Source organism: Ambystoma mexicanum, unplaced genomic scaffold (assembly GCF_040938575.1).
Source record: "Ambystoma mexicanum isolate Mex_15411 unplaced genomic scaffold, UKY_AmexF1_1 Mex_scaf176, whole genome shotgun sequence".
In the NCBI taxonomy this organism is placed as follows: Eukaryota; Metazoa; Chordata; class Amphibia; order Caudata; family Ambystomatidae; genus Ambystoma; species Ambystoma mexicanum.
This window is the reverse complement of record NW_027182409.1, coordinates 57281-75218: the sequence shown is the minus strand read 5'-3', so window position 1 is coordinate 75218 and position 17938 is coordinate 57281. Positions and strand designations below refer to the sequence as shown.

Sequence of the window (17938 nt, the reverse complement as noted above, 5' to 3'; positions counted from 1 at the left end):
TTGAAAGGCAATTGAGAAATGGCTCACTTCCTGAATTTGGAGCACAAAAAAGTCTACAGCACCTGGTATTCCCAGGCGGTCTCCCATCCAGGTACTAACTAGGCCCGACACTGCTTAGCTTCCGAGATCAGACGAGATCGGGCGCATTCAGTGTGGTGTGGCCGTAGGCTCTGGGCCTAGTGAGTTTTGTACTTTTAAGCATCTAGTCGGCTAGACCTTGCAGTTTTGAAAGGCAATTGAGAAATGGCTCACTTCCTGAACTTGGAGCACAAAAAAGCCTACAGCACCTGGTATTCCCAGGCGGTCTCCCATCCAGTTACTAACTAGGCCCGACACTGCTTAGCTTCCGAGATCAGACGAGATCAGGCGCATTCAGTGTGGTGTGGCCGTAGGCTCTGGGCCTAGTGAGTTTTGTACTTTTAAGCATCTAGTCGGCTAGACCTTGCAGTTTTGAAAGGCAATTGAGAAATGGCTCACTTCCTGAACTTGGAGCACAAAAAAGCCTACAGCACCTGGTATTCCCAGGCGGTCTCCCATCCAGGTACTAACTAGGCCCGACACTGCTTAGCTTCCGAGATCAGACGAGATCGGGCGCATTCAGTGTGGTGTGGCCGTAGGCTCTGGTCCTAGTGAGTTTTGTACTTTTAAGCATCTAGTCGGCTAGACCTTGCAGTTTTGAAAGGCAATTGAGAAATGGCTCACTTCCTGAACTTGGAGCACGAAAAAGCCTACAGCACCTGGTATTCCCAGGCGGTCTCCCATCCAGGTACTAACTAGGCCCGACACTGCTTAGCTTCCGAGATCAGACGAGATCGGGCGCATTCAGTGTGGTGTGGCCGTAGGCTCTGGTCCTAGTGAGTTTTGTACTTTTAAGCATCTAGTCGGCTAGACCTTGCAGTTTTGAAAGGCAATTGAGAAATGGCTCACTTCCTGAACTTGGAGCACAAAAAAGCCTACAGCACCTGGTATTCCCAGGCGGTCTCCCATCCAGGTACTAACTAGGCCCGACACTGCTTAGTGTGGTGTGGCCGTAGGCTCTAGAAATGCTAAGAATATTACTCTTATGCATTTGCATTTAGTAAGCTAAGCCATGCAGCCACTTGCAACATGATACCACGCTCATCGCTCGATCAGCGCTCGATCAGGCTCGATCAGGCGAGATATATAAGACTGGTGGGCCCATTCAGGACTCCTATGTCTGGTAGGATAACTTTAATCCATCCATCCTGTTTCTGTTGCAGGGAGGTGGAGAGAACAATCAACACAATAACGGCTTTCTTTCATGCCTCTTGAAGGACTCAATATTCTCTGTACTGCATTACATGTGAAAGTCGATTTATTACCCATGAACACACTACCTGTATGCTAATTATATGTAAATAGGTAGCTCCAGCCCTCATAATGTTGTCCAACATTTCCGCTATAAAACGGGATAAAATTATTTTGGAAACATACCAAATTTGAAAAGTAATTGAGAAGTTGTGCAATTACTAATCATGGAGCACAAAATAGCCTACAGCACCTGGTATTCCCAGGCGGTCTCCCATCCAGGTACTAACTAGGCCCGACACTGCTTAGCTTCCGAGATCAGACGAGATCGGGCGCATTCAGTGTGGTGTGGCCGTAGGCTCTGGGCCTAGTGAGTTTTGTACTTTTAAGCATCTAGTCGGCTAGACCTTGCAGTTTTGAAAGGCAATTGAGAAATGGCTCACTTCCTGAATTTGGAGCACAAAAAAGCCTACAGCACCTGGTATTCCCAGGCGGTCTCCCATCCAGGTACTAACTAGGCCCGACACTGCTTAGCTTCCGAGATCAGACGAGATCGGGCGCATTCAGTGTGGTGTGGGTGTAGGCTCTGGGCCTAGTGAGTTTTGTACTTTTAAGCATCTAGTCGGCTAGACCTTGCAGTTTTGAAAGGCAATTGAGAAATGGCTCACTTCCTGAACTTGGAGCACAAAAAAGCCTACAGCACCTGGTATTCCCAGGCGGTCTCCCATCCAGGTACTAACTAGGCCCGACACTGCTTAGCTTCCGAGATCAGACGAGATCGGGCGCATTCAGTGTGGTGTGGCCGTAGGCTCTCGGCCTAGTGAGTTTTGTACTTTTAAGCATCTAGTCGGCTAGACCTTGCAGTTTTGAAAGGCAATTGAGAAATGGCTCACTTCCTGAATTTGGAGCACAAAAAAGTCTACAGCACCTGGTATTCCCAGGCGGTCTCCCATCCAGGTACTAACTAGGCCCGACACTGCTTAGCTTCCGAGATCAGACGAGATCGGGCGCATTCAGTGTGGTGTGGCCGTAGGCTCTGGGCCTAGTGAGTTTTGTACTTTTAAGCATCTAGTCGGCTAGACCTTGCAGTTTTGAAAGGCAATTGAGAAATGGCTCACTTCCTGAACTTGGAGCACAAAAAAGCCTACAGCACCTGGTATTCCCAGGCGGTCTCCCATCCAGTTACTAACTAGGCCCGACACTGCTTAGCTTCCGAGATCAGACGAGATCAGGCGCATTCAGTGTGGTGTGGCCGTAGGCTCTGGGCCTAGTGAGTTTTGTACTTTTAAGCATCTAGTCGGCTAGACCTTGCAGTTTTGAAAGGCAATTGAGAAATGGCTCACTTCCTGAACTTGGAGCACAAAAAAGCCTACAGCACCTGGTATTCCCAGGCGGTCTCCCATCCAGGTACTAACTAGGCCCGACACTGCTTAGCTTCCGAGATCAGACGAGATCGGGCGCATTCAGTGTGGTGTGGCCGTAGGCTCTGGTCCTAGTGAGTTTTGTACTTTTAAGCATCTAGTCGGCTAGACCTTGCAGTTTTGAAAGGCAATTGAGAAATGGCTCACTTCCTGAACTTGGAGCACGAAAAAGCCTACAGCACCTGGTATTCCCAGGCGGTCTCCCATCCAGGTACTAACTAGGCCCGACACTGCTTAGCTTCCGAGATCAGACGAGATCGGGCGCATTCAGTGTGGTGTGGCCGTAGGCTCTGGGCCTAGTGAGTTTTGTACTTTTAAGCATCTAGTCGGCTAGACCTTGCAGTTTTGAAAGGCAATTGAGAAATGGCTCACTTCCTGAACTTGGAGCACAAAAAAGCCTACAGCACCTGGTATTCCCAGGCGGTCTCCCATCCAGGTACTAACTAGGCCCGACACTGCTTAGCTTCCGAGATCAGACGAGATCGGGCGCATTCAGTGTGGTGTGGCCGTAGGCTCTGGGCCTAGTGAGTTTTGTACTTTTAAGCATCTAGTCGGCTAGATCTTGCAGTTTTGAAAGGCAATTGAGAAATGGCTCACTTCCTGAATTTGGAGCACAAAAAAGCCTACAGCACCTGGTATTCCCAGGCGGTCTCCCATCCAGGTACTAACTAGGCCCGACACTGCTTAGCTTCCGAGATCAGACGAGATCGGGCGCATTCAGTGTGGTGTGGCCGTAGGCTCTGGGCCTAGTGAGTTTTGTACTTTTAAGCATCTAGTCGGCTAGACCTTGCAGTTTTGAAAGGCAATTGAGAAATGGCTCACTTCCTGAACTTGGAGCACGAAAAAGCCTACAGCACCTGGTATTCCCAGGCGGTCTCCCATCCAGGTACTAACTAGGCCCGACACTGCTTAGCTTCCGAGATCAGACGAGATCGGGCGCATTCAGTGTGGTGTGGCCGTAGGCTCTGGGCCTAGTGAGTTTTGTACTTTTAAGCATCTAGTCGGCTAGACCTTGCAGTTTTGAAAGGCAATTGAGAAATGGCTCACTTCCTGAACTTGGAGCACAAAAAAGCCTACAGCACCTGGTATTCCCAGGCGGTCTCCCATCAAGGTACTAACTAGGCCCGACACTGCTTAGCTTCCGAGATCAGACGAGATCGGGCGCATTCAGTGTGGTGTGGCCGTAGGCTCTGGGCCTAGTGAGTTTTGTACTTTTAAGCATCTAGTCGGCTAGACCTTGCAGTTTTGAAAGGCAATTGAGAAATGGCTCACTTCCTGAACTTGGAGCACAAAAAAGCCTACAGCACCTGGTATTCCCAGGCGGTCTCCCATCCAGGTACTAACTAGACCCGACACTGCTTAGCTTCCGAGATCAGACGAGATCGGGCGCATTCAGTGTGGTGTGGCCGTAGGCTCTGGTCCTAGTGAGTTTTGTACTTTTAAGCATCTAGTCGACTAGACCTTGCAGTTTTGAAAGTCAATTGAGAAATGGCTCACTTCCTGAACTTGGAGCACAAAAAAGCCTACAGCACCTGGTATTCCCAGGCGGTCTCCCATCCAGGTACTAACTAGGCCCGACACTGCTTAGCTTCCGAGATCAGACGAGATCGGGCGCATTCAGTGTGGTGTGGCCGTAGGCTCTGGGCCTAGTGAGTTTTGTACTTTTAAGCATCTAGTCGGCTAGACCTTGCAGTTTTGAAAGGCAATTGAGAAATGGCTCACTTCCTGAACTTGGAGCACAAAAAAGCCTACAGCACCTGGTATTCCCAGGCGGTCTCCCATCCAGGTACTAACTAGGCCCGACACTGCTTAGCTTCCGAGATCAGACGAGATCGGGCGCATTCAGTGTGGTGTGGCCGTAGGCTCTAGAAATGCTAAGAATATTACTCTTATGCATTTGCATTTAGTAAGCTAAGCCATGCAGCCACTTGCAACATGATACCACGCTCATCGCTCGATCAGCGCTCGATCAGGCTCGATCAGGCGAGATATATAAGACTGGTGGGCCCATTCAGGACTCCTATGTCTGGTAGGATAACTTTAATCCATCCATCCTGTTTCTGTTGCAGGGAGGTGGAGAGAACAATCAACACAATAACGGCTTTCTTTCATGCCTCTTGAAGGACTCAATATTCTCTGTACTGCATTACATGTGAAAGTCGATTTATTACCCATGAACACACTACCTGTATGCTAATTATATGTAAATAGGTAGCTCCAGCCCTCATAATGTTGTCCAACATTTCCGCTATAAAACGGGATAAAATTATTTTGGAAACATACCAAATTTGAAAAGTAATTGAGAAGTTGTGCAATTACTAATCATGGAGCACAAAATAGCCTACAGCACCTGGTATTCCCAGGCGGTCTCCCATCCAGGTACTAACTAGGCCCGACACTGCTTAGCTTCCGAGATCAGACGAGATCGGGCGCATTCAGTGTGGTGTGGCCGTAGGCTCTGGGCCTAGTGAGTTTTGTACTTTTAAGCATCTAGTCGGCTAGACCTTGCAGTTTTGAAAGGCAATTGAGAAATGGCTCACTTCCTGAATTTGGAGCACAAAAAAGCCTACAGCACCTGGTATTCCCAGGCGGTCTCCCATCCAGGTACTAACTAGGCCCGACACTGCTTAGCTTCCGAGATCAGACGAGATCGGGCGCATTCAGTGTGGTGTGGGTGTAGGCTCTGGGCCTAGTGAGTTTTGTACTTTTAAGCATCTAGTCGGCTAGACCTTGCAGTTTTGAAAGGCAATTGAGAAATGGCTCACTTCCTGAACTTGGAGCACAAAAAAGCCTACAGCACCTGGTATTCCCAGGCGGTCTCCCATCCAGGTACTAACTAGGCCCGACACTGCTTAGCTTCCGAGATCAGACGAGATCGGGCGCATTCAGTGTGGTGTGGCCGTAGGCTCTCGGCCTAGTGAGTTTTGTACTTTTAAGCATCTAGTCGGCTAGACCTTGCAGTTTTGAAAGGCAATTGAGAAATGGCTCACTTCCTGAATTTGGAGCACAAAAAAGTCTACAGCACCTGGTATTCCCAGGCGGTCTCCCATCCAGGTACTAACTAGGCCCGACACTGCTTAGCTTCCGAGATCAGACGAGATCGGGCGCATTCAGTGTGGTGTGGCCGTAGGCTCTGGGCCTAGTGAGTTTTGTACTTTTAAGCATCTAGTCGGCTAGACCTTGCAGTTTTGAAAGGGAATTGAGAAATGGCTCACTTCCTGAACTTGGAGCACAAAAAAGCCTACAGCACCTGGTATTCCCAGGCGGTCTCCCATCCAGTTACTAACTAGGCCCGACACTGCTTAGCTTCCGAGATCAGACGAGATCAGGCGCATTCAGTGTGGTGTGGCCGTAGGCTCTGGGCCTAGTGAGTTTTGTACTTTTAAGCATCTAGTCGGCTAGACCTTGCAGTTTTGAAAGGCAATTGAGAAATGGCTCACTTCCTGAACTTGGAGCACAAAAAAGCCTACAGCACCTGGTATTCCCAGGCGGTCTCCCATCCAGGTACTAACTAGGCCCGACACTGCTTAGCTTCCGAGATCAGACGAGATCGGGCGCATTCAGTGTGGTGTGGCCGTAGGCTCTGGGCCTAGTGAGTTTTGTACTTTTAAGCATCTAGTCGGCTAGACCTTGCAGTTTTGAAAGGCAATTGAGAAATGGCTCACTTCCTGAACTTGGAGCACAAAAAAGCCTACAGCACCTGGTATTCCCAGGCGGTCTCCCATCCAGGTACTAACTAGGCCCGACACTGCTTAGCTTCCGAGATCAGACGAGATCGGGCGCATTCAGTGTGGTGTGGCCGTAGGCTCTGGGCCTAGTGAGTTTTGTACTTTTAAGCATCTAGTCGGCTAGACCTTGCAGTTTTGAAAGGCAATTGAGAAATGGCTCACTTCCTGAATTTGGAGCACAAAAAAGCCTACAGCACCTGGTATTCCCAGGCGGTCTCCCATCCAGGTACTAACTAGGCCCGACACTGCTTAGCTTCCGAGATCAGACGAGATCGGGCGCATTCAGTGTGGTGTGGCCGTAGGCTCTGGGCCTAGTGAGTTTTGTACTTTTAAGCATCTAGTCGGCTAGACCTTGCAGTTTTGAAAGGCAATTGAGAAATGGCTCACTTCCTGAACTTGGAGCACGAAAAAGCCTACAGCACCTGGTATTCCCAGGCGGTCTCCCATCCAGGTACTAACTAGGCCCGACACTGCTTAGCTTCCGAGATCAGACGAGATCGGGCGCATTCAGTGTGGTGTGGCCGTAGGCTCTGGGCCTAGTGAGTTTTGTACTTTTAAGCATCTAGTCGGCTAGACCTTGCAGTTTTGAAAGGCAATTGAGAAATGGCTCACTTCCTGAACTTGGAGCACAAAAAAGCCTACAGCACCTGGTATTCCCAGGCGGTCTCCCATCAAGGTACTAACTAGGCCCGACACTGCTTAGCTTCCGAGATCAGACGAGATCGGGCGCATTCAGTGTGGTGTGGCCGTAGGCTCTAGAAATGCTAAGAATATTACTCTTATGCATTTGCATTTAGTAAGCTAAGCCATGCAGCCACTTGCAACATGATACCACGCTCATCGCTCGATCAGCGCTCGATCAGGCTCGATCAGGCGAGATATATAAGACTGGTGGGCCCATTCAGGACTCCTATGTCTGGTAGGATAACTTTAATCCATCCATCCTGTTTCTGTTGCAGGGAGGTGGAGAGAACAATCAACACAATAACGGCTTTCTTTCATGCCTCTTGAAGGACTCAATATTCTCTGTACTGCATTACATGTGAAAGTCGATTTATTACCCATGAACACACTACCTGTATGCTAATTATATGTAAATAGGTAGCTCCAGCCCTCATAATGTTGTCCAACATTTCCGCTATAAAACGGGATAAAATTATTTTGGAAACATACCAAATTTGAAAAGTAATTGAGAAGTTGTGCAATTACTAATCATGGAGCACAAAATAGCCTACAGCACCTGGTATTCCCAGGCGGTCTCCCATCCAGGTACTAACTAGGCCCGACACTGCTTAGCTTCCGAGATCAGACGAGATCGGGCGCATTCAGTGTGGTGTGGCCGTAGGCTCTGGGCCTAGTGAGTTTTGTACTTTTAAGCATCTAGTCGGCTAGACCTTGCAGTTTTGAAAGGCAATTGAGAAATGGCTCACTTCCTGAACTTGGAGCACAAAAAAGCCTACAGCACCTGGTATTCCCAGGCGGTCTCCCATCCAGGTACTAACTAGGCCCGACACTGCTTAGCTTCCGAGATCAGACGAGATCGGGCGCATTCAGTGTGGTGTGGCCGTAGGCTCTGGGCCTAGTGAGTTTTGTACTTTTAAGCATCTAGTCGGCTAGACCTTGCAGTTTTGAAAGGCAATTGAGAAATGGCTCACTTCCTGAACTTGGAGCACAAAAAAGCCTACAGCACCTGGTATTCCCAGGCGGTCTCCCATCCAGGTACTAACTAGGCCCGACACTGCTTAGCTTCCGAGATCAGACGAGATCGGGCGCATTCAGTGTGGTGTGGCCGTAGGCTCTAGAAATGCTAAGAATATTACTCTTATGCATTTGCATTTAGTAAGCTAAGCCATGCAGCCACTTGCAACATGATACCACGCTCATCGCTCGATCAGCGCTCGATCAGGCTCGATCAGGCGAGATATATAAGACTGGTGGGCCCATTCAGGACTCCTATGTCTGGTAGGATAACTTTAATCCATCCATCCTGTTTCTGTTGCAGGGAGGTGGAGAGAACAATCAACACAATAACGGCTTTCTTTCATGCCTCTTGAAGGACTCAATATTCTCTGTACTGCATTACATGTGAAAGTCGATTTATTACCCATGAACACACTACCTGTATGCTAATTATATGTAAATAGGTAGCTCCAGCCCTCATAATGTTGTCCAACATTTCCGCTATAAAACGGGATAAAATTATTTTGGAAACATACCAAATTTGAAAAGTAATTGAGAAGTTGTGCAATTACTAATCATGGAGCACAAAATAGCCTACAGCACCTGGTATTCCCAGGCGGTCTCCCATCCAGGTACTAACTAGGCCCGACACTGCTTAGCTTCCGAGATCAGACGAGATCGGGCGCATTCAGTGTGGTGTGGCCGTAGGCTCTGGGCCTACTGAGTTTTGTACTTTTAAGCATCTAGTCGGCTAGACCTTGCAGTTTTGAAAGGCAATTGAGAAATGGCTCACTTCCTGAATTTGGAGCACAAAAAAGCCTACAGCACCTGGTATTCCCAGGCGGTCTCCCATCCAGGTACTAACTAGGCCCGACACTGCTTAGCTTCCGAGATCAGACGAGATCGGGCGCATTCAGTGTGGTGTGGGTGTAGGCTCTGGGCCTAGTGAGTTTTGTACTTTTAAGCATCTAGTCGGCTAGACCTTGCAGTTTTGAAAGGCAATTGAGAAATGGCTCACTTCCTGAACTTGGAGCACAAAAAAGCCTACAGCACCTGGTATTCCCAGGCGGTCTCCCATCCAGGTACTAACTAGGCCCGACACTGCTTAGCTTCCGAGATCAGACGAGATCGGGCGCATTCAGTGTGGTGTGGCCGTAGGCTCTCGGCCTAGTGAGTTTTGTACTTTTAAGCATCTAGTCGGCTAGACCTTGCAGTTTTGAAAGGCAATTGAGAAATGGCTCACTTCCTGAATTTGGAGCACAAAAAAGTCTACAGCACCTGGTATTCCCAGGCGGTCTCCCATCCAGGTACTAACTAGGCCCGACACTGCTTAGCTTCCGAGATCAGACGAGATCGGGCGCATTCAGTGTGGTGTGGCCGTAGGCTCTGGGCCTAGTGAGTTTTGTACTTTTAAGCATCTAGTCGGCTAGACCTTGCAGTTTTGAAAGGCAATTGAGAAATGGCTCACTTCCTGAACTTGGAGCACAAAAAAGCCTACAGCACCTGGTATTCCCAGGCGGTCTCCCATCCAGTTACTAACTAGGCCCGACACTGCTTAGCTTCCGAGATCAGACGAGATCAGGCGCATTCAGTGTGGTGTGGCCGTAGGCTCTGGGCCTAGTGAGTTTTGTACTTTTAAGCATCTAGTCGGCTAGACCTTGCAGTTTTGAAAGGCAATTGAGAAATGGCTCACTTCCTGAACTTGGAGCACAAAAAAGCCTACAGCACCTGGTATTCCCAGGCGGTCTCCCATCCAGGTACTAACTAGGCCCGACACTGCTTAGCTTCCGAGATCAGACGAGATCGGGCGCATTCAGTGTGGTGTGGCCGTAGGCTCTGGTCCTAGTGAGTTTTGTACTTTTAAGCATCTAGTCGGCTAGACCTTGCAGTTTTGAAAGGCAATTGAGAAATGGCTCACTTCCTGAACTTGGAGCACGAAAAAGCCTACAGCACCTGGTATTCCCAGGCGGTCTCCCATCCAGGTACTAACTAGGCCCGACACTGCTTAGCTTCCGAGATCAGACGAGATCGGGCGCATTCAGTGTGGTGTGGCCGTAGGCTCTGGTCCTAGTGAGTTTTGTACTTTTAAGCATCTAGTCGGCTAGACCTTGCAGTTTTGAAAGGCAATTGAGAAATGGCTCACTTCCTGAACTTGGAGCACAAAAAAGCCTACAGCACCTGGTATTCCCAGGCGGTCTCCCATCCAGGTACTAACTAGGCCCGACACTGCTTAGTGTGGTGTGGCCGTAGGCTCTAGAAATGCTAAGAATATTACTCTTATGCATTTGCATTTAGTAAGCTAAGCCATGCAGCCACTTGCAACATGATACCACGCTCATCGCTCGATCAGCGCTCGATCAGGCTCGATCAGGCGAGATATATAAGACTGGTGGGCCCATTCAGGACTCCTATGTCTGGTAGGATAACTTTAATCCATCCATCCTGTTTCTGTTGCAGGGAGGTGGAGAGAACAATCAACACAATAACGGCTTTCTTTCATGCCTCTTGAAGGACTCAATATTCTCTGTACTGCATTACATGTGAAAGTCGATTTATTACCCATGAACACACTACCTGTATGCTAATTATATGTAAATAGGTAGCTCCAGCCCTCATAATGTTGTCCAACATTTCCGCTATAAAACGGGATAAAATTATTTTGGAAACATACCAAATTTGAAAAGTAATTGAGAAGTTGTGCAATTACTAATCATGGAGCACAAAATAGCCTACAGCACCTGGTATTCCCAGGCGGTCTCCCATCCAGGTACTAACTAGGCCCGACACTGCTTAGCTTCCGAGATCAGACGAGATCGGGCGCATTCAGTGTGGTGTGGCCGTAGGCTCTGGGCCTAGTGAGTTTTGTACTTTTAAGCATCTAGTCGGCTAGACCTTGCAGTTTTGAAAGGCAATTGAGAAATGGCTCACTTCCTGAATTTGGAGCACAAAAAAGCCTACAGCACCTGGTATTCCCAGGCGGTCTCCCATCCAGGTACTAACTAGGCCCGACACTGCTTAGCTTCCGAGATCAGACGAGATCGGGCGCATTCAGTGTGGTGTGGGTGTAGGCTCTGGGCCTAGTGAGTTTTGTACTTTTAAGCATCTAGTCGGCTAGACCTTGCAGTTTTGAAAGGCAATTGAGAAATGGCTCACTTCCTGAACTTGGAGCACAAAAAAGCCTACAGCACCTGGTATTCCCAGGCGGTCTCCCATCCAGGTACTAACTAGGCCCGACACTGCTTAGCTTCCGAGATCAGACGAGATCGGGCGCATTCAGTGTGGTGTGGCCGTAGGCTCTCGGCCTAGTGAGTTTTGTACTTTTAAGCATCTAGTCGGCTAGACCTTGCAGTTTTGAAAGGCAATTGAGAAATGGCTCACTTCCTGAATTTGGAGCACAAAAAAGTCTACAGCACCTGGTATTCCCAGGCGGTCTCCCATCCAGGTACTAACTAGGCCCGACACTGCTTAGCTTCCGAGATCAGACGAGATCGGGCGCATTCAGTGTGGTGTGGCCGTAGGCTCTGGGCCTAGTGAGTTTTGTACTTTTAAGCATCTAGTCGGCTAGACCTTGCAGTTTTGAAAGGCAATTGAGAAATGGCTCACTTCCTGAACTTGGAGCACAAAAAAGCCTACAGCACCTGGTATTCCCAGGCGGTCTCCCATCCAGTTACTAACTAGGCCCGACACTGCTTAGCTTCCGAGATCAGACGAGATCAGGCGCATTCAGTGTGGTGTGGCCGTAGGCTCTGGGCCTAGTGAGTTTTGTACTTTTAAGCATCTAGTCGGCTAGACCTTGCTGTTTTGAAAGGCAATTGAGAAATGGCTCACTTCCTGAACTTGGAGCACAAAAAAGCCTACAGCACCTGGTATTCCCAGGCGGTCTCCCATCCAGGTACTAACTAGGCCCGACACTGCTTAGCTTCCGAGATCAGACGAGATCGGGCGCATTCAGTGTGGTGTGGCCGTAGGCTCTGGTCCTAGTGAGTTTTGTACTTTTAAGCATCTAGTCGGCTAGACCTTGCAGTTTTGAAAGGCAATTGAGAAATGGCTCACTTCCTGAACTTGGAGCACGAAAAAGCCTACAGCACCTGGTATTCCCAGGCGGTCTCCCATCCAGGTACTAACTAGGCCCGACACTGCTTAGCTTCCGAGATCAGACGAGATCGGGCGCATTCAGTGTGGTGTGGCCGTAGGCTCTGGGCCTAGTGAGTTTTGTACTTTTAAGCATCTAGTCGGCTAGACCTTGCAGTTTTGAAAGGCAATTGAGAAATGGCTCACTTCCTGAACTTGGAGCACAAAAAAGCCTACAGCACCTGGTATTCCCAGGCGGTCTCCCATCAAGGTACTAACTAGGCCCGACACTGCTTAGCTTCCGAGATCAGACGAGATCGGGCGCATTCAGTGTGGTGTGGCCGTAGGCTCTAGAAATGCTAAGAATATTACTCTTATGCATTTGCATTTAGTAAGCTAAGCCATGCAGCCACTTGCAACATGATACCACGCTCATCGCTCGATCAGCGCTCGATCAGGCTCGATCAGGCGAGATATATAAGACTGGTGGGCCCATTCAGGACTCCTATGTCTGGTAGGATAACTTTAATCCATCCATCCTGTTTCTGTTGCAGGGAGGTGGAGAGAACAATCAACACAATAACGGCTTTCTTTCATGCCTCTTGAAGGACTCAATATTCTCTGTACTGCATTACATGTGAAAGTCGATTTATTACCCATGAACACACTACCTGTATGCTAATTATATGTAAATAGGTAGCTCCAGCCCTCATAATGTTGTCCAACATTTCCGCTATAAAACGGGATAAAATTATTTTGGAAACATACCAAATTTGAAAAGTAATTGAGAAGTTGTGCAATTACTAATCATGGAGCACAAAATAGCCTACAGCACCTGGTATTCCCAGGCGGTCTCCCATCCAGGTACTAACTAGGCCCGACACTGCTTAGCTTCCGAGATCAGACGAGATCGGGCGCATTCAGTGTGGTGTGGCCGTAGGCTCTGGGCCTAGTGAGTTTTGTACTTTTAAGCATCTAGTCGGCTAGACCTTGCAGTTTTGAAAGGCAATTGAGAAATGGCTCACTTCCTGAACTTGGAGCACAAAAAAGCCTACAGCACCTGGTATTCCCAGGCGGTCTCCCATCCAGGTACTAACTAGGCCCGACACTGCTTAGCTTCCGAGATCAGACGAGATCGGGCGCATTCAGTGTGGTGTGGCCGTAGGCTCTGGGCCTAGTGAGTTTTGTACTTTTAAGCATCTAGTCGGCTAGACCTTGCAGTTTTGAAAGGCAATTGAGAAATGGCTCACTTCCTGAACTTGGAGCACAAAAAAGCCTACAGCACCTGGTATTCCCAGGCGGTCTCCCATCCAGGTACTAACTAGGCCCGACACTGCTTAGCTTCCGAGATCAGACGAGATCGGGCGCATTCAGTGTGGTGTGGCCGTAGGCTCTAGAAATGCTAAGAATATTACTCTTATGCATTTGCATTTAGTAAGCTAAGCCATGCAGCCACTTGCAACATGATACCACGCTCATCGCTCGATCAGCGCTCGATCAGGCTCGATCAGGCGAGATATATAAGACTGGTGGGCCCATTCAGGACTCCTATGTCTGGTAGGATAACTTTAATCCATCCATCCTGTTTCTGTTGCAGGGAGGTGGAGAGAACAATCAACACAATAACGGCTTTCTTTCATGCCTCTTGAAGGACTCAATATTCTCTGTACTGCATTACATGTGAAAGTCGATTTATTACCCATGAACACACTACCTGTATGCTAATTATATGTAAATAGGTAGCTCCAGCCCTCATAATGTTGTCCAACATTTCCGCTATAAAACGGGATAAAATTATTTTGGAAACATACCAAATTTGAAAAGTAATTGAGAAGTTGTGCAATTACTAATCATGGAGCACAAAATAGCCTACAGCACCTGGTATTCCCAGGCGGTCTCCCATCCAGGTACTAACTAGGCCCGACACTGCTTAGCTTCCGAGATCAGACGAGATCAGGCGCATTCAGTGTGGTGTGGCCGTAGGCTCTGGGCCTAGTGAGTTTTGTACTTTTAAGCATCTAGTCGGCTAGACCTTGCAGTTTTGAAAGGCAATTGAGAAATGGCTCACTTCCTGAATTTGGAGCACAAAAAAGCCTACGGCACCTGGTATTCCCAGGCGGTCTCCCATCCAGGTACTAACTAGGCCCGACACTGCTTAGCTTCCGAGATCAGACGAGATCGGGCGCATTCAGTGTGGTGTGGGTGTAGGCTCTGGGCCTAGTGAGTTTTGTACTTTTAAGCATCTAGTCGGCTAGACCTTGCAGTTTTGAAAGGCAATTGAGAAATGGCTCACTTCCTGAACTTGGAGCACAAAAAAGCCTACAGCACCTGGTATTCCCAGGCGGTCTCCCATCCAGGTACTAACTAGGCCCGACACTGCTTAGCTTCCGAGATCAGACGAGATCGGGCGCATTCAGTGTGGTGTGGCCGTAGGCTCTCGGCCTAGTGAGTTTTGTACTTTTAAGCATCTAGTCGGCTAGACCTTGCAGTTTTGAAAGGCAATTGAGAAATGGCTCACTTCCTGAATTTGGAGCACAAAAAAGTCTACAGCACCTGGTATTCCCAGGCGGTCTCCCATCCAGGTACTAACTAGGCCCGACACTGCTTAGCTTCCGAGATCAGACGAGATCGGGCGCATTCAGTGTGGTGTGGCCGTAGGCTCTGGGCCTAGTGAGTTTTGTACTTTTAAGCATCTAGTCGGCTAGACCTTGCAGTTTTGAAAGGCAATTGAGAAATGGCTCACTTCCTGAACTTGGAGCACAAAAAAGCCTACAGCACCTGGTATTCCCAGGCGGTCTCCCATCCAGTTACTAACTAGGCCCGACACTGCTTAGCTTCCGAGATCAGACGAGATCAGGCGCATTCAGTGTGGTGTGGCCGTAGGCTCTGGGCCTAGTGAGTTTTGTACTTTTAAGCATCTAGTCGGCTAGACCTTGCAGTTTTGAAAGGCAATTGAGAAATGGCTCACTTCCTGAACTTGGAGCACAAAAAAGCCTACAGCACCTGGTATTCCCAGGCGGTCTCCCATCCAGGTACTAACTAGGCCCGACACTGCTTAGCTTCCGAGATCAGACGAGATCGGGCGCATTCAGTGTGGTGTGGCCGTAGGCTCTGGTCCTAGTGAGTTTTGTACTTTTAAGCATCTAGTCGGCTAGACCTTGCAGTTTTGAAAGGCAATTGAGAAATGGCTCACTTCCTGAACTTGGAGCACAAAAAAGCCTACAGCACCTGGTATTCCCAGGCGGTCTCCCATCCAGGTACTAACTAGGCCCGACACTGCTTAGCTTCCGAGATCAGACGAGATCGGGCGCATTCAGTGTGGTGTGGCCGTAGGCTCTGGGCCTAGTGAGTTTTGTACTTTTAAGCATCTAGTCGGCTAGATCTTGCAGTTTTGAAAGGCAATTGAGAAATGGCTCACTTCCTGAATTTGGAGCACAAAAAAGCCTACAGCACCTGGTATTCCCAGGCGGTCTCCCATCCATGTACTAACTAGGCCCGACACTGCTTAGCTTCCGAGATCAGACGAGATCGGGCGCATTCAGTGTGGTGTGGCCGTAGGCTCTGGGCCTAGTGAGTTTTGTACTTTTAAGCATCTAGTCGGCTAGACCTTGCAGTTTTGAAAGGCAATTGAGAAATGGCTCACTTCCTGAACTTGGAGCACGAAAAAGCCTACAGCACCTGGTATTCCCAGGCGGTCTCCCATCCAGGTACTAACTAGGCCCGACACTGCTTAGCTTCCGAGATCAGACGAGATCGGGCGCATTCAGTGTGGTGTGGGTGTAGGCTCTGGGCCTAGTGAGTTTTGTACTTTTAAGCATCTAGTCGGCTAGACCTTGCAGTTTTGAAAGGCAATTGAGAAATGGCTCACTTCCTGAACTTGGAGCACAAAAAAGCCTACAGCACCTGATATTCCCAGGCGGTCTCCCATCCAGGTACTAACTAGGCCCGACACTGCTTAGCTTCCGAGATCAGACGAGATCGGGCGCATTCAGTGTGGTGTGGCCGTAGGCTCTCGGCCTAGTGAGTTTTGTACTTTTAAGCATCTAGTCGGCTAGACCTTGCAGTTTTGAAAGGCAATTGAGAAATGGCTCACTTCCTGAATTTGGAGCACAAAAAAGTCTACAGCACCTGGTATTCCCAGGCGGTCTCCCATCCAGGTACTAACTAGGCCCGACACTGCTTAGCTTCCGAGATCAGACGAGATCGGGCGCATTCAGTGTGGTGTGGCCGTAGGCTCTGGGCCTAGTGAGTTTTGTACTTTTAAGCATCTAGTCGGCTAGACCTTGCAGTTTTGAAAGGCAATTGAGAAATGGCTCACTTCCTGAACTTGGAGCACAAAAAAGCCTACAGCACCTGGTATTCCCAGGCGGTCTCCCATCCAGTTACTAACTAGGCCCGACACTGCTTAGCTTCCGAGATCAGACGAGATCAGGCGCATTCAGTGTGGTGTGGCCGTAGGCTCTGGGCCTAGTGAGTTTTGTACTTTTAAGCATCTAGTCGGCTAGACCTTGCAGTTTTGAAAGGCAATTGAGAAATGGCTCACTTCCTGAACTTGGAGCACAAAAAAGCCTACAGCACCTGGTATTCCCAGGCGGTCTCCCATCCAGGTACTAACTAGGCCCGACACTGCTTAGCTTCCGAGATCAGACGAGATCGGGCGCATTCAGTGTGGTGTGGCCGTAGGCTCTGGTCCTAGTGAGTTTTGTACTTTTAAGCATCTAGTCGGCTAGACCTTGCAGTTTTGAAAGGCAATTGAGAAATGGCTCACTTCCTGAACTTGGAGCACGAAAAAGCCTACAGCACCTGGTATTCCCAGGCGGTCTCCCATCCAGGTACTAACTAGGCCCGACACTGCTTAGCTTCCGAGATCAGACGAGATCGGGCGCATTCAGTGTGGTGTGGCCGTAGGCTCTGGGCCTAGTGAGTTTTGTACTTTTAAGCATCTAGTCGGCTAGACCTTGCAGTTTTGAAAGGCAATTGAGAAATGGCTCACTTCCTGAACTTGGAGCACAAAAAAGCCTACAGCACCTGGTATTCCCAGGCGGTCTCCCATCAAGGTACTAACTAGGCCCGACACTGCTTAGCTTCCGAGATCAGACGAGATCGGGCGCATTCAGTGTGGTGTGGCCGTAGGCTCTAGAAATGCTAAGAATATTACTCTTATGCATTTGCATTTAGTAAGCTAAGCCATGCAGCCACTTGCAACATGATACCACGCTCATCGCTCGATCAGCGCTCGATCAGGCTCGATCAGGCGAGATATATAAGACTGGTGGGCCCATTCAGGACTCCTATGTCTGGTAGGATAACTTTAATCCATCCATCCTGTTTCTGTTGCAGGGAGGTGGAGAGAACAATCAACACAATAACGGCTTTCTTTCATGCCTCTTGAAGGACTCAATATTCTCTGTACTGCATTACATGTGAAAGTCGATTTATTACCCATGAACACACTACCTGTATGCTAATTATATGTAAATAGGTAGCTCCAGCCCTCATAATGTTGTCCAACATTTCCGCTATAAAACGGGATAAAATTATTTTGGAAACATACCAAATTTGAAAAGTAATTGAGAAGTTGTGCAATTACTAATCATGGAGCACAAAATAGCCTACAGCACCTGGTATTCCCAGGCGGTCTCCCATCCAGGTACTAACTAGGCCCGACACTGCTTAGCTTCCGAGATCAGACGAGATCGGGCGCATTCAGTGTGGTGTGGCCGTAGGCTCTGGGCCTAGTGAGTTTTGTACTTTTAAGCATCTAGTCGG

At 48.8% G+C, this 17938-nt stretch overlaps 65 non-coding genes across 65 annotated transcripts; all 65 read right to left on the bottom strand.

Annotated features, from left to right (window-relative positions):
• Positions 1-50: 50 nt before the first annotated feature.
• On the bottom strand, positions 51-169 carry LOC138555079 (5S ribosomal RNA). The gene has a single exon (XR_011297868.1). It is a non-coding gene; the product is annotated as a 5S ribosomal RNA (ribosomal RNA).
• Positions 170-275: 106 nt separating this feature from the next.
• LOC138555147 (5S ribosomal RNA) lies at positions 276-394 on the bottom strand. The gene has a single exon (XR_011297936.1). It is a non-coding gene; the product is annotated as a 5S ribosomal RNA (ribosomal RNA).
• Positions 395-500: 106 nt separating this feature from the next.
• LOC138554961 (5S ribosomal RNA) lies at positions 501-619 on the bottom strand. The gene has a single exon (XR_011297754.1). It is a non-coding gene; the product is annotated as a 5S ribosomal RNA (ribosomal RNA).
• A 106-nt stretch (positions 620-725) lies between these two features.
• Positions 726-844, bottom strand: LOC138554960 (5S ribosomal RNA). Its single transcript, XR_011297753.1, has one exon. It is a non-coding gene; the product is annotated as a 5S ribosomal RNA (ribosomal RNA).
• A 666-nt stretch (positions 845-1510) lies between these two features.
• On the bottom strand, positions 1511-1629 carry LOC138554959 (5S ribosomal RNA). The gene has a single exon (XR_011297752.1). It is a non-coding gene; the product is annotated as a 5S ribosomal RNA (ribosomal RNA).
• Positions 1630-1735: 106 nt separating this feature from the next.
• LOC138555113 (5S ribosomal RNA) lies at positions 1736-1854 on the bottom strand. Its single transcript, XR_011297902.1, has one exon. It is a non-coding gene; the product is annotated as a 5S ribosomal RNA (ribosomal RNA).
• Positions 1855-1960: 106 nt separating this feature from the next.
• Positions 1961-2079, bottom strand: LOC138554958 (5S ribosomal RNA). The gene has a single exon (XR_011297751.1). It is a non-coding gene; the product is annotated as a 5S ribosomal RNA (ribosomal RNA).
• Positions 2080-2185: 106 nt separating this feature from the next.
• On the bottom strand, positions 2186-2304 carry LOC138555078 (5S ribosomal RNA). Its single transcript, XR_011297867.1, has one exon. It is a non-coding gene; the product is annotated as a 5S ribosomal RNA (ribosomal RNA).
• Positions 2305-2410: 106 nt separating this feature from the next.
• Positions 2411-2529, bottom strand: LOC138555146 (5S ribosomal RNA). The gene has a single exon (XR_011297935.1). It is a non-coding gene; the product is annotated as a 5S ribosomal RNA (ribosomal RNA).
• Positions 2530-2635: 106 nt separating this feature from the next.
• Positions 2636-2754, bottom strand: LOC138554956 (5S ribosomal RNA). The gene has a single exon (XR_011297749.1). It is a non-coding gene; the product is annotated as a 5S ribosomal RNA (ribosomal RNA).
• A 106-nt stretch (positions 2755-2860) lies between these two features.
• On the bottom strand, positions 2861-2979 carry LOC138554955 (5S ribosomal RNA). Its single transcript, XR_011297748.1, has one exon. It is a non-coding gene; the product is annotated as a 5S ribosomal RNA (ribosomal RNA).
• Positions 2980-3085: 106 nt separating this feature from the next.
• Positions 3086-3204, bottom strand: LOC138554954 (5S ribosomal RNA). Its single transcript, XR_011297747.1, has one exon. It is a non-coding gene; the product is annotated as a 5S ribosomal RNA (ribosomal RNA).
• Positions 3205-3310: 106 nt separating this feature from the next.
• Positions 3311-3429, bottom strand: LOC138554952 (5S ribosomal RNA). The gene has a single exon (XR_011297746.1). It is a non-coding gene; the product is annotated as a 5S ribosomal RNA (ribosomal RNA).
• A 106-nt stretch (positions 3430-3535) lies between these two features.
• On the bottom strand, positions 3536-3654 carry LOC138554951 (5S ribosomal RNA). Its single transcript, XR_011297745.1, has one exon. It is a non-coding gene; the product is annotated as a 5S ribosomal RNA (ribosomal RNA).
• A 106-nt stretch (positions 3655-3760) lies between these two features.
• LOC138555034 (5S ribosomal RNA) lies at positions 3761-3879 on the bottom strand. Its single transcript, XR_011297825.1, has one exon. It is a non-coding gene; the product is annotated as a 5S ribosomal RNA (ribosomal RNA).
• A 106-nt stretch (positions 3880-3985) lies between these two features.
• On the bottom strand, positions 3986-4104 carry LOC138555091 (5S ribosomal RNA). The gene has a single exon (XR_011297880.1). It is a non-coding gene; the product is annotated as a 5S ribosomal RNA (ribosomal RNA).
• A 106-nt stretch (positions 4105-4210) lies between these two features.
• Positions 4211-4329, bottom strand: LOC138554949 (5S ribosomal RNA). Its single transcript, XR_011297743.1, has one exon. It is a non-coding gene; the product is annotated as a 5S ribosomal RNA (ribosomal RNA).
• Positions 4330-4435: 106 nt separating this feature from the next.
• LOC138554948 (5S ribosomal RNA) lies at positions 4436-4554 on the bottom strand. The gene has a single exon (XR_011297742.1). It is a non-coding gene; the product is annotated as a 5S ribosomal RNA (ribosomal RNA).
• A 474-nt stretch (positions 4555-5028) lies between these two features.
• Positions 5029-5147, bottom strand: LOC138554947 (5S ribosomal RNA). The gene has a single exon (XR_011297741.1). It is a non-coding gene; the product is annotated as a 5S ribosomal RNA (ribosomal RNA).
• Positions 5148-5253: 106 nt separating this feature from the next.
• LOC138555112 (5S ribosomal RNA) lies at positions 5254-5372 on the bottom strand. The gene has a single exon (XR_011297901.1). It is a non-coding gene; the product is annotated as a 5S ribosomal RNA (ribosomal RNA).
• Positions 5373-5478: 106 nt separating this feature from the next.
• LOC138554946 (5S ribosomal RNA) lies at positions 5479-5597 on the bottom strand. The gene has a single exon (XR_011297740.1). It is a non-coding gene; the product is annotated as a 5S ribosomal RNA (ribosomal RNA).
• A 106-nt stretch (positions 5598-5703) lies between these two features.
• Positions 5704-5822, bottom strand: LOC138555076 (5S ribosomal RNA). The gene has a single exon (XR_011297866.1). It is a non-coding gene; the product is annotated as a 5S ribosomal RNA (ribosomal RNA).
• Positions 5823-5928: 106 nt separating this feature from the next.
• Positions 5929-6047, bottom strand: LOC138555145 (5S ribosomal RNA). The gene has a single exon (XR_011297934.1). It is a non-coding gene; the product is annotated as a 5S ribosomal RNA (ribosomal RNA).
• Positions 6048-6153: 106 nt separating this feature from the next.
• LOC138554945 (5S ribosomal RNA) lies at positions 6154-6272 on the bottom strand. Its single transcript, XR_011297739.1, has one exon. It is a non-coding gene; the product is annotated as a 5S ribosomal RNA (ribosomal RNA).
• A 106-nt stretch (positions 6273-6378) lies between these two features.
• Positions 6379-6497, bottom strand: LOC138554943 (5S ribosomal RNA). The gene has a single exon (XR_011297737.1). It is a non-coding gene; the product is annotated as a 5S ribosomal RNA (ribosomal RNA).
• Positions 6498-6603: 106 nt separating this feature from the next.
• LOC138554942 (5S ribosomal RNA) lies at positions 6604-6722 on the bottom strand. The gene has a single exon (XR_011297736.1). It is a non-coding gene; the product is annotated as a 5S ribosomal RNA (ribosomal RNA).
• A 106-nt stretch (positions 6723-6828) lies between these two features.
• On the bottom strand, positions 6829-6947 carry LOC138554941 (5S ribosomal RNA). Its single transcript, XR_011297735.1, has one exon. It is a non-coding gene; the product is annotated as a 5S ribosomal RNA (ribosomal RNA).
• Positions 6948-7053: 106 nt separating this feature from the next.
• Positions 7054-7172, bottom strand: LOC138555033 (5S ribosomal RNA). Its single transcript, XR_011297824.1, has one exon. It is a non-coding gene; the product is annotated as a 5S ribosomal RNA (ribosomal RNA).
• A 474-nt stretch (positions 7173-7646) lies between these two features.
• LOC138554940 (5S ribosomal RNA) lies at positions 7647-7765 on the bottom strand. The gene has a single exon (XR_011297734.1). It is a non-coding gene; the product is annotated as a 5S ribosomal RNA (ribosomal RNA).
• A 106-nt stretch (positions 7766-7871) lies between these two features.
• Positions 7872-7990, bottom strand: LOC138554939 (5S ribosomal RNA). The gene has a single exon (XR_011297733.1). It is a non-coding gene; the product is annotated as a 5S ribosomal RNA (ribosomal RNA).
• A 106-nt stretch (positions 7991-8096) lies between these two features.
• On the bottom strand, positions 8097-8215 carry LOC138554938 (5S ribosomal RNA). The gene has a single exon (XR_011297732.1). It is a non-coding gene; the product is annotated as a 5S ribosomal RNA (ribosomal RNA).
• Positions 8216-8689: 474 nt separating this feature from the next.
• On the bottom strand, positions 8690-8808 carry LOC138554936 (5S ribosomal RNA). The gene has a single exon (XR_011297731.1). It is a non-coding gene; the product is annotated as a 5S ribosomal RNA (ribosomal RNA).
• A 106-nt stretch (positions 8809-8914) lies between these two features.
• LOC138555111 (5S ribosomal RNA) lies at positions 8915-9033 on the bottom strand. Its single transcript, XR_011297900.1, has one exon. It is a non-coding gene; the product is annotated as a 5S ribosomal RNA (ribosomal RNA).
• A 106-nt stretch (positions 9034-9139) lies between these two features.
• LOC138554935 (5S ribosomal RNA) lies at positions 9140-9258 on the bottom strand. Its single transcript, XR_011297730.1, has one exon. It is a non-coding gene; the product is annotated as a 5S ribosomal RNA (ribosomal RNA).
• Positions 9259-9364: 106 nt separating this feature from the next.
• Positions 9365-9483, bottom strand: LOC138555075 (5S ribosomal RNA). The gene has a single exon (XR_011297865.1). It is a non-coding gene; the product is annotated as a 5S ribosomal RNA (ribosomal RNA).
• Positions 9484-9589: 106 nt separating this feature from the next.
• LOC138555144 (5S ribosomal RNA) lies at positions 9590-9708 on the bottom strand. The gene has a single exon (XR_011297933.1). It is a non-coding gene; the product is annotated as a 5S ribosomal RNA (ribosomal RNA).
• Positions 9709-9814: 106 nt separating this feature from the next.
• Positions 9815-9933, bottom strand: LOC138554934 (5S ribosomal RNA). Its single transcript, XR_011297729.1, has one exon. It is a non-coding gene; the product is annotated as a 5S ribosomal RNA (ribosomal RNA).
• A 106-nt stretch (positions 9934-10039) lies between these two features.
• Positions 10040-10158, bottom strand: LOC138554933 (5S ribosomal RNA). Its single transcript, XR_011297728.1, has one exon. It is a non-coding gene; the product is annotated as a 5S ribosomal RNA (ribosomal RNA).
• A 666-nt stretch (positions 10159-10824) lies between these two features.
• On the bottom strand, positions 10825-10943 carry LOC138554931 (5S ribosomal RNA). Its single transcript, XR_011297726.1, has one exon. It is a non-coding gene; the product is annotated as a 5S ribosomal RNA (ribosomal RNA).
• A 106-nt stretch (positions 10944-11049) lies between these two features.
• LOC138555110 (5S ribosomal RNA) lies at positions 11050-11168 on the bottom strand. The gene has a single exon (XR_011297899.1). It is a non-coding gene; the product is annotated as a 5S ribosomal RNA (ribosomal RNA).
• A 106-nt stretch (positions 11169-11274) lies between these two features.
• Positions 11275-11393, bottom strand: LOC138554930 (5S ribosomal RNA). Its single transcript, XR_011297725.1, has one exon. It is a non-coding gene; the product is annotated as a 5S ribosomal RNA (ribosomal RNA).
• A 106-nt stretch (positions 11394-11499) lies between these two features.
• On the bottom strand, positions 11500-11618 carry LOC138555074 (5S ribosomal RNA). Its single transcript, XR_011297864.1, has one exon. It is a non-coding gene; the product is annotated as a 5S ribosomal RNA (ribosomal RNA).
• Positions 11619-11724: 106 nt separating this feature from the next.
• LOC138555143 (5S ribosomal RNA) lies at positions 11725-11843 on the bottom strand. Its single transcript, XR_011297932.1, has one exon. It is a non-coding gene; the product is annotated as a 5S ribosomal RNA (ribosomal RNA).
• A 106-nt stretch (positions 11844-11949) lies between these two features.
• On the bottom strand, positions 11950-12068 carry LOC138554929 (5S ribosomal RNA). Its single transcript, XR_011297724.1, has one exon. It is a non-coding gene; the product is annotated as a 5S ribosomal RNA (ribosomal RNA).
• Positions 12069-12174: 106 nt separating this feature from the next.
• LOC138554928 (5S ribosomal RNA) lies at positions 12175-12293 on the bottom strand. Its single transcript, XR_011297723.1, has one exon. It is a non-coding gene; the product is annotated as a 5S ribosomal RNA (ribosomal RNA).
• A 106-nt stretch (positions 12294-12399) lies between these two features.
• LOC138555032 (5S ribosomal RNA) lies at positions 12400-12518 on the bottom strand. The gene has a single exon (XR_011297823.1). It is a non-coding gene; the product is annotated as a 5S ribosomal RNA (ribosomal RNA).
• A 474-nt stretch (positions 12519-12992) lies between these two features.
• Positions 12993-13111, bottom strand: LOC138554927 (5S ribosomal RNA). Its single transcript, XR_011297722.1, has one exon. It is a non-coding gene; the product is annotated as a 5S ribosomal RNA (ribosomal RNA).
• A 106-nt stretch (positions 13112-13217) lies between these two features.
• Positions 13218-13336, bottom strand: LOC138554926 (5S ribosomal RNA). Its single transcript, XR_011297721.1, has one exon. It is a non-coding gene; the product is annotated as a 5S ribosomal RNA (ribosomal RNA).
• A 106-nt stretch (positions 13337-13442) lies between these two features.
• Positions 13443-13561, bottom strand: LOC138554925 (5S ribosomal RNA). Its single transcript, XR_011297720.1, has one exon. It is a non-coding gene; the product is annotated as a 5S ribosomal RNA (ribosomal RNA).
• A 474-nt stretch (positions 13562-14035) lies between these two features.
• On the bottom strand, positions 14036-14154 carry LOC138555045 (5S ribosomal RNA). The gene has a single exon (XR_011297836.1). It is a non-coding gene; the product is annotated as a 5S ribosomal RNA (ribosomal RNA).
• Positions 14155-14260: 106 nt separating this feature from the next.
• Positions 14261-14379, bottom strand: LOC138555159 (5S ribosomal RNA). Its single transcript, XR_011297948.1, has one exon. It is a non-coding gene; the product is annotated as a 5S ribosomal RNA (ribosomal RNA).
• A 106-nt stretch (positions 14380-14485) lies between these two features.
• On the bottom strand, positions 14486-14604 carry LOC138554924 (5S ribosomal RNA). Its single transcript, XR_011297719.1, has one exon. It is a non-coding gene; the product is annotated as a 5S ribosomal RNA (ribosomal RNA).
• A 106-nt stretch (positions 14605-14710) lies between these two features.
• LOC138555073 (5S ribosomal RNA) lies at positions 14711-14829 on the bottom strand. The gene has a single exon (XR_011297863.1). It is a non-coding gene; the product is annotated as a 5S ribosomal RNA (ribosomal RNA).
• Positions 14830-14935: 106 nt separating this feature from the next.
• LOC138555142 (5S ribosomal RNA) lies at positions 14936-15054 on the bottom strand. The gene has a single exon (XR_011297931.1). It is a non-coding gene; the product is annotated as a 5S ribosomal RNA (ribosomal RNA).
• A 106-nt stretch (positions 15055-15160) lies between these two features.
• Positions 15161-15279, bottom strand: LOC138554923 (5S ribosomal RNA). The gene has a single exon (XR_011297718.1). It is a non-coding gene; the product is annotated as a 5S ribosomal RNA (ribosomal RNA).
• A 106-nt stretch (positions 15280-15385) lies between these two features.
• LOC138554922 (5S ribosomal RNA) lies at positions 15386-15504 on the bottom strand. The gene has a single exon (XR_011297717.1). It is a non-coding gene; the product is annotated as a 5S ribosomal RNA (ribosomal RNA).
• Positions 15505-15610: 106 nt separating this feature from the next.
• On the bottom strand, positions 15611-15729 carry LOC138555086 (5S ribosomal RNA). The gene has a single exon (XR_011297875.1). It is a non-coding gene; the product is annotated as a 5S ribosomal RNA (ribosomal RNA).
• A 106-nt stretch (positions 15730-15835) lies between these two features.
• On the bottom strand, positions 15836-15954 carry LOC138555109 (5S ribosomal RNA). Its single transcript, XR_011297898.1, has one exon. It is a non-coding gene; the product is annotated as a 5S ribosomal RNA (ribosomal RNA).
• Positions 15955-16060: 106 nt separating this feature from the next.
• LOC138555041 (5S ribosomal RNA) lies at positions 16061-16179 on the bottom strand. The gene has a single exon (XR_011297832.1). It is a non-coding gene; the product is annotated as a 5S ribosomal RNA (ribosomal RNA).
• A 106-nt stretch (positions 16180-16285) lies between these two features.
• Positions 16286-16404, bottom strand: LOC138555072 (5S ribosomal RNA). Its single transcript, XR_011297862.1, has one exon. It is a non-coding gene; the product is annotated as a 5S ribosomal RNA (ribosomal RNA).
• A 106-nt stretch (positions 16405-16510) lies between these two features.
• On the bottom strand, positions 16511-16629 carry LOC138555141 (5S ribosomal RNA). The gene has a single exon (XR_011297930.1). It is a non-coding gene; the product is annotated as a 5S ribosomal RNA (ribosomal RNA).
• Positions 16630-16735: 106 nt separating this feature from the next.
• Positions 16736-16854, bottom strand: LOC138554919 (5S ribosomal RNA). Its single transcript, XR_011297715.1, has one exon. It is a non-coding gene; the product is annotated as a 5S ribosomal RNA (ribosomal RNA).
• Positions 16855-16960: 106 nt separating this feature from the next.
• On the bottom strand, positions 16961-17079 carry LOC138554918 (5S ribosomal RNA). The gene has a single exon (XR_011297714.1). It is a non-coding gene; the product is annotated as a 5S ribosomal RNA (ribosomal RNA).
• A 106-nt stretch (positions 17080-17185) lies between these two features.
• LOC138555031 (5S ribosomal RNA) lies at positions 17186-17304 on the bottom strand. Its single transcript, XR_011297822.1, has one exon. It is a non-coding gene; the product is annotated as a 5S ribosomal RNA (ribosomal RNA).
• Positions 17305-17778: 474 nt separating this feature from the next.
• Positions 17779-17897, bottom strand: LOC138554917 (5S ribosomal RNA). Its single transcript, XR_011297713.1, has one exon. It is a non-coding gene; the product is annotated as a 5S ribosomal RNA (ribosomal RNA).
• Positions 17898-17938: the final 41 nt, after the last annotated feature.